Genomic DNA, 8,421 nt, shown 5'->3' on the forward strand with positions numbered 1-8,421 from the left:
CAAAAAGTGCCTGTGGGGGCTGGGGGTGGCGGGCTCTGAGGTGGCTGCGCCGCCCCCGGCCCTCAGCATGGCCCGCAGGGGCTGCCGAGGGGGTGAGGAAGCAGAGAGGTTGAGCCGGTTTGGGGCCTGAAACGGAGAGCAGGTCTTCTGCCCCTGCAGCTGGAAAGCAGGCTCCCGGGGCTGGTTTTGGGGCTGAGAAACAGGCCGAGTTGTGTGGCTTTGGGCTGAGGAGCAGGAGTCAAGTCCTGCGGTTTTGGGGCTCGAGAGCAGGCCCAGGAGCTGGCGTTTTGGGCTCAGAAAGGGGCACTAAGTGAGCAGTTTTGGGGGCCACGGCAGACTCCTGTTTGGTTTTGTTTGCGGGGGGGGAGGCAAAGAGGGGTGGGAGGGCGTTGGGGGCTGCGGGTGAAAACAGGGGATGGGCAGGGTGTGTGGACCCTTCGCGGAGGTGGGGGTCTGGTCCCGCAGGATCCCCTGAGTTCCAGAGGCTGGCATGCAGCAGGCTGAACTCTGTATCTGCGGGGGTCTCTGGGGGGAACCCTCTCCTCTTCGAGTCCAGCTCTTCTTTATATGCTGTTTAATTATTAAGTAATTACTCACGCAAACTAATCGATATTTATACCGTGTACGGCTGTGGTGTTTAATTGTAATACTTGAGTTATGACTGTGATTGAAGGACGCCCTTGTCAAAAGCCCAGACTGTTGCAAGTAGCTGGAGCTTGTCAGGAGAAGGAGTGGCCGGGCACAGGCCGGGCTGTCCCGAGCAAAGAGCCACAAGCAGCGGGGAGGCGAGTGGTCCTTCTGCCGGTGAGGAGCCGGCCTCTTGCCTGGGGGGCTAAATCCACACCAGATGCCTCTCTGGGCCCTGCTCCCGAGGGCAGAGGTGGGCTGGGGGTCCCCCAGCTTGTCCCCATGGGCTGGCTGTGACAAACAGGGTCATTTCTCGCCTCTTCTTTTCCCAGTGTACCCTTGCGTGTCCCGGGAAGAAAATCCTACAGGGCTGATCCCACTGGCTGCTCAGGTAATGGCAGGTGTGGGACTGGGGGAGCGGGGAGAATTGTTTGCGAGTTCAGGTACTCGACGTCAAACCCGCAGAAAAGGCAAATCTGCAGCCACTGTAGAAAATCTGGTGCGGAATTGCAGTTAACAAAGCGTGTCTCCTTCCCGAACCGGTGCCTGGGTAGTTAGGAATGTCTTCCTTTTGGGTCAAAGAGCGAATTTTCCTCTTGGATAAATTAAGAGCTGCCTGCCACCTTCTTTAGGGTCCGGTGTTTCTCTTCTGTTTGTTCGTGCTAATTTTATGAGCAAGTTGGAAATAGCCTTTTTTTTTTTCCCCCTGCATAACTGAATTGTTATGAGTCTGTGGTGTGAGGATCGTTAATTTTGGAGCACCTAGATGCCAGTGGACGTGTAATGAAAGAAACGCAATAGAAACTGATGTTTCCCTTGATTTTTATTCTTTTTTTTTTTTTTTTTTTTTCTATTTGGGTGTTGAGGTGGTGGTGTCCTTTGTCCTTTGGCTCAACCCACCTTCTGTTCCGTGGAGCCTTCAATCTGGGACTTTTAAGTCAAAAAAGTTTGTCCTTCCAGAAAAGGACTGGTTGTTCAGCGGATTGAGGTGTAGACTCGGAGAGTCGCTGAAGTCCACGGTTAGCGGTAAAGCCCACTTTCACTGAATGTTGCAGCTGCTGGTGTTCCCTTTCATTAATTTCCGCCCTGACTCCCTCATGGTTTTGATTTTTTGGTTTGTTTTTTGCGGGGGTGTGGGTATGTGATTTCCAAAGCAGAGCACAGTGTTGCCTGGTGGCAGCCTGCAGAGCTCCTTTGCTGCCTCACCTCCCCTTTTTCACTCCTCTCTCAGGGCTGTAACTTTCCTTTGGCTAATTTGAGCAGAGCAATGGAGTAACTTGCCTGTGTAAACGTGCTGGTAGTACCAGGAAGGTAAGTGCTTGAACCGGTAGTGAAACACTTGGCTACAGGTAGGATTTCTGAAGGAGGAAGAACAGTAGCAGCAGGAAGCCAATAGTGAGGTCTCCCAAAATTGTGTGTGTCAAACCCGTGAAAGTTTTATTGCCAAGCGTTGTTTGGCAGTATGTTCCAAGTGGCTCTTTTTGGTAAACGTAACTTTTCAGGCAATTCAGGGTTGCGTGTGGCAAAACCTTTCCCTCTGTCTGCGTGCCCCACTCCATAAACGTCTGGCAGTGGGGCGGCTGTTGTTCCCCACTCTGGATATTGCCACGGTGGTGCTGTGATATTTGGACCTAAGAGAAAGGTTTTGGAAGGGAAGGAGAACACCTGTTTTTTGTAAGGGCTGTGAAAGCAGACCCTTTTCTCTGTCTGCTGATTTCCTGCACGCAAGATGAAGCTGTTTTATTTTCTCCCTTGTCGCTGGTCTAAATATCTCTGAAGCAGCTCCTGCTGCTGCGGGTTTGTAATTTGCGTTACTGTGTGTTTGCGGAGTTCTCGTTATGGATGACTTCTGCTGTGGCCGGGTGTCAGGAGGCGGTTTTCAGTTTAAAGCTTCAGAAATGGCATCCCTTGAAAGCAGCATAGGTGAAGCTGATCCTGTGCGTGTGTCTGTGCTCGCAGGGATGCTCGAGGGCTTCTTGTGCAAAGAGCGAGGTGCGCGTGGGCACTGGCAGGGTTGCGCTGGGGTCTGGGCATGTGCTGTACTCCTGCTTTTGGGAGATGGCAGAGCACGTGTGCCCGTTAAGGCCAAGGGCAGTCGAAAGCTGCCAGGGACGCTGAGCAGGTTTGGTGGTGCAACGGCAGTTTTAAAAGCTCGTGACCATCTGGAGAAAGAGCCTGGAAAAAATCATTGCTTTTTTTGGAAGGAGGGGGTTCCACGGTGGGTTGCTGTACCCTGTAACAAAAATCTTCACCTTGGGCCGTCTAGGGTGAGGAAACCTTAGCTGTACATAGGCTCGAGAAAACGTGTCTGTCACCTGTGTGCACCCAGGAAGGTGGCTCTCGTGCAACGTAAGCTGCCAGTGAGTCAACGAAAGGCAGGGTTGTCTGAAAAATGCAAGAGCTCTCATGGCTCGCACCAAGAAGCATTCCAAAGGTGATGCCAAGTACTCTTTCCTCTGCTCAGCTGTTGTCTTGGCAAACCTTCAGGGAAGAAGGCAGCTTGAGATTCCTACCCAGCTTTATGCTGAAGGGCTTTTTCCCCTCTCGTCAGATTGTCAACAGCCAGCCGTTCTCCACAGTCACCCTTTCTTCTGCCGTGACAGTACGGGACAGGCGGAAAGGATCCAGGGTGGTCTGCAAGGATGAGGTACGTCTGCAATGGGCGTCTGCCTTTTTCCTAACGTCCTTGTCGTGTGGGCTTTGAAGTTAATGTGAAGGATGTGCCGACTCTCCTCCTGTAGTTTTTTGATGAAATATTTGACCACGAATACTAAAAACAAGGTCTGTTCTGGAGCACGTTGCACCAATGCAAAGCTTGCTTCCTTCCACTTGTTTTCTCGTCCCGAAAGCATAAATCTCTTTCTGTGTGCTTACCATTAACTGGCACTGTGCAAATAATGTTGTACTAAAAGAGGGAAGAAAGCGTTCGTAAGGGTTCAGATGTTCTGAAGAAAGAGACTTTGTTTTAATGGTAAAAGCTTTATGCTTCTTCAGTCCACAAGTTTTTAAAATATCTTCTAGTAGTACTGGAAAACCTTACTGAGATACTAGCCTCTATACAAAAAGCAGCCGAGGTCAGAGAAGAGACGTGGACAAAGCGGGGTGGCTTCTGCATGTTTTCCGGGCTTTGCCAAGGAGCACTGACAGCCTTGTAACTGGTGACAGGGAGTCCCGATGTGTTCTTGGTGAGCTGCTGCTTTCCTAATGTCCTTTTTCGGCAACAAGACTTTGCACACTCTCTGTTTTTTTGTTGTGTTTTTTTTTTTTTTTTTTTTAAAAAAAAGTCCACTTCCTTCCAAAGGCCCAAGCATAGCTCGTCTTCAGAATTTGGTGGCATCGCCGGTCTTCGGGTTCTCAGTCGTAACAGGCAAGACATCATCAAAACACGTTCCTCTGCGTGTTCAGCACAGCCGAAAGCATCGGCTCCTTTTTGGTAGCCTTATGGATTGAGTTTTGTCTCCCCCCCCCCCCCCAGTAACGCTGTACAGGGGATTTTTTTATGTTGCTGTTTTTCTATTCTAAATTAAACTTTACAAAAGGTTTTGACCGTAGAATTTACAAACGGACTTGTGCTGTTTAAACTGCAGCTGCCAAATGGCTGTAGCGTACAATGTATTTGGTGTGCTTTGGCAATTAGGTATTTGTTCTAAAGCTTTAAAAACGGGGCTGTTTTTTAAATTACAGTTAAACATTTAACAAAGGAAATGTTTAAAACAATATGTTTAAAGAAAGGACACGTTTAAAAAGAGGCAGCTGAATGTTAGTGGGGTTTTATTGCCAATCTTGAGACAGAGCACTCTGAAGTTCTTGATTTCTGTCTAGCTGTCAGCGGCGCGTTTCCCCGGCGGTTCAGTAGCATCTCTGCTGAGCAGGGCAGCCGGCCAGATGTCCCCGCTAATCGTGCAGCACCCGAACCCCCCTGAGTCGTCAAGTTATAGCTGTGTATTTTAGAGATGGACGGTTTAATGGTGTGGATTGACAGCTGGGCAAGGTCATTTAGTGCCAAAGGAAAGTCAAATACTTTTGTAGTATAAGTATTTTTATTGGGGAGAGAGAGAGATCTCTATAAGCCTACGTGCACCTCTTCAGCATAGAGTGAAGGACTGAGCTTTGTTCATTCTTGTTCATTGCACTCTTCAGAGTTTTTCCCTTCCCTTTCAGCTGTACTGACCCAGCAAGGTGTGCAGCAGCGGTGGCGCAAGGGCTGTAGGTGTTTGCGGGGGTCCGTCACGTGGATTCTGGTCACGGGCCAGCCCAGCCCTGTGCGGCAGCCTGGCAGGGGGCTGTCCCCGCGGAGGAAGGGAGGAGGGGTTTGCCAGGGCCAGCCAGAGGGTGTACTGTCGTGCTCAGAATGGCACCACTTAGTCTTAATTCTGACTGGAAGAGTTCCAGTCGCTCTGGCTTTGAAAAGCCGTGCTGTATTTGGCGCTGTTTCCCTGGAGTGCTCCTGTAGCTCAGCTGCTGTCCCGTCCCGTCCCTCAGTGTGAGGGAATTCCTCTGCTTTCTTCTGTGCTTTCTTAATCTGCTGAAATATAATTGGTGCTTTTTGTGTTTCAGGTGTCTTGCCGGAAGGGTCTGGTGATGCTCAGTAGACAACCCCTGCTCAGGTTTGCCTGCCGGTGGTCAAGCTCCCCGAGGGGATGGGGCAAGCCCTGGATGCGGTGGCTTTGTGCCTTTTTTGGGGGTGAATAGAAAGGGGATGTGTGGGTGATGATGTCATTTGGGGCAGCCCAAGGTCCCTGGGGAGGAGGCGATGATGTGGCATAGGAGCAGGTGAGTGGGGGATGTGTGGGTAGTGTGTATGTCACATGGGGGTTGTTCCAAAAGAGGTATGTCACAACCCTAAAATGTCTGAAAATTCTTTGGGGGATTATAATACATGAAAACCTGTAAATATGGGCATGAGGCATTGAAATAGAGAAAAATCTCTAGTTTTTATATATATAGATAAATAATATTTATGTTTATAAGAATTTAAAATAAAAATCTGTATTTTTACCCATTCTGTGGCTCTATATTACAGAAAGGATTTTAAAATACAAAAAAATTTTGAAAAGATTTATTTGTAAAAAGATACTAAAGTGTCAAAATATGTTTAAACAGGTATTTAATGAGATGTTCTATAGAATATGTGTTAATATATCATTTGCGATAGGTATGTCTAAACAGATATTCTATGTAAGTGTAAACAGATAATACGTATTCACTAAATATATATTTGTGTAAATAAATACATAATTGTAAATGTCTATGCTATATAATGTTTTTAAAATACAAAGAACGCCTATTTATCAAAAGGATTTAAAATCTTGCCCTCCCTCTAATCTCTATTCGAAGGGGCCATGCACACAGAGCAGGAGCTGCTGCCACTGCCCGGAAATACCCCAAACCTCCCAACTCTGGGTCTGAATGGAATAAACTGGGCCGAGACCGGTCATGGCTCATCAGTCTGATGAGTGCTCAGGGCCAGACACTGAATGGGGCGCTGCTGCCCGCCTGGGAGCTGCTCATGCGCAGTGCCGCCTCCCCCCCGGTGGCGGTTTGCGGCGCTCGCTGCTGGCGCCCGCCCACCAAGAGTCGGTTGTGCAGCTCGGGCGCATGCGCGGCCGCTCAGAGGCCGGGCCGGTACCGAGACAGCGGCGACCGAGGGCGAAGCGGCAGCGGCGGGGGCCCCCCCACCTGGAGCGGGCTCTGTGTCACCCGCCCGCAGTGACGGCCGTCCCGCCCGGCCCCGAGAGCGGCCATCAGCGATCCGGTACTGGCGTCGCACGGAAGTGCCCATCAGTCCTCCGGAAGTCTATCTCTATTGTCCCGCAGTCCTCCAGCATGCCGGAACTGCCCGTCAGTCCTCCGGAAATCGATCACTATTGTCCAGGGGTCCTCCAGCACACCGGAAGTGCCCGTCAGTCCTCCGACGTCCATCTCTATTGCCCCACGGTCCTCCAGGGTACCGGAAGTTCCCGTCAGTCCTCCTCACGTCAACGTCTATGGCCCCACGGTCCTCCAGAGCACCCCAAGTGCCAGTCCGTCCTCTGGAAATGATGTGCTCCATAACAGCACGCTTCCAAAACAACACGAAATGGTTAAAAGTTAACTGCAGAAATATCTAAAGATTACAAACATAAATCCACCACTATGAAATCATCTTCTCCACAACAACACATTGACATAATTGAACACAAGTGGTTTGATAATTGCTGTATGCAAGTCGAAACTCCCAGAAGGAAAAAAAAACAGGTCCAGTGCTTTACGTTCTCTGAACTGAAGGCAGGTGAGAAAATTACCTGTTGCTCCTGTGGCAGCCTTTATGCTTTCTGGTGCTTGGCCCCGCCCCTTTCCCAGGGGATTGTGGGAAGGGTGGTGGGCAGTGCCAGGGGTCTACCAGCCACAGCCTCTGCCGAGGGAGTTCTTTCTGCCCCTGGGCTTCTGGCGTGTAGGTGCTGTGTTGGTCCTTCAGTTGAACGCAGCTTTGGCACCAGCTCAGCTGTTTGGCAGGCGTGTTTTGATGTTTAGAGAAGCAGATCTAATAAGTTTGAAGTAAGACCTTCAGGTGCGGTTAATGTTCAGCAGCATATAAAGTAGACTTGTGTGCTGCTCTTCTTTCTTTTTTTAGAAGGTCACTAATTTTGCAATGACTGTTCTGGGTTGGCAAGGTGGTGTAATAGCATGCTTTTCTTTTTCATTATTCCAGGTGCACTGCATTTTCCTAGAATTACTGACTTCATTGAAGATGGAACTTTGTTTTTTTTTCACCAGTTTTGCTGTGTATGGTGTAATTTCTCTTAATAGGACCGATGATGAGATTAGCTATCAGGAGTTAGGGTGAGCGTTTTGTATGCATCTGTATATGGAGCGTTAGAATTTCTCAAGAAAGCAGCAGGGACATCAGGCACGGTGTCTGTCATCGTTTTGGCTTCAGAATTCCATCAATTAGGCTGAAGACTGATTTGAACTCTTCAAATACTTCTCACTTTTAAAGGACATGCCGCATTTCCACTTCTATCCTTCCTCTTTCTTCTGTCCTATTTGGTAAGATGCTGAAATAGGATGATGCCATTTAGGGCAGCCCAAGGTCCCCGGCAGGGGGCAATCATGCGTCAGAGGAGGGAGATTTGTGGGGAAGTGTAGAAAACATTGCAATCTGTAAACTTGGGCATGAGCCATTGAAATAGAGAAAAACCTTTCCTTTTACAATATATTGACACATGACTATTTGTTTCTGTATAGCAAAAGAATTCAAAATAAAATTAAAAAATTTAGAATCTAAAAAGATGTGTCCTGCAGTCTATTTTTGCCTTTATCGTTCTCTCTCTGCCTGGCTCCCCGTCCCTATTCTTTAATTGCTCTGTCTCTCCCCTTCAGCTCATCAAGGTTTTTCAGGATGTCTCAGTTTATCTCTGTCCACCTCACTCTCCCCTTTTTTAATTCCTCCCTCTCTGACCTGTGGCCCATCACTCTTTTTTTTTGTTTGGTGGTTTGTTTTTTTTTTTCCATCTCTCTCAGTCTAGTTCCCTGTCGCTTCCTCCTTCCTGGCCTGTAGTCCATTGTAGTTTTATTGCGTTTGTGGCTCCCTCTGCCTATTTTTCAACCCCTCTTCTTTGCCCTGTAGATCATCGCTGTTGTCTTGGGTTTACCATGCGAGGCATTGTTAGCTGGGGCGGGGGCTGCAGGGGTGGGTTCTGTGAGAAGACACAGGGTGTTAGTCCCATGTTGGGCACAGCAGTTCCAGCTCAGAGATGGATGTGCCGCTGGTCAAAGCTGAGCCCATCGGCGGCGCTGGTAGGAAGCAGGGCA

This window comes from Charadrius vociferus, unplaced genomic scaffold (assembly GCF_000708025.1).
Source record: "Charadrius vociferus isolate BGI_N301 unplaced genomic scaffold, ASM70802v2 scaffold824, whole genome shotgun sequence".
In the NCBI taxonomy this organism is placed as follows: domain Eukaryota; kingdom Metazoa; phylum Chordata; class Aves; order Charadriiformes; family Charadriidae; genus Charadrius; species Charadrius vociferus.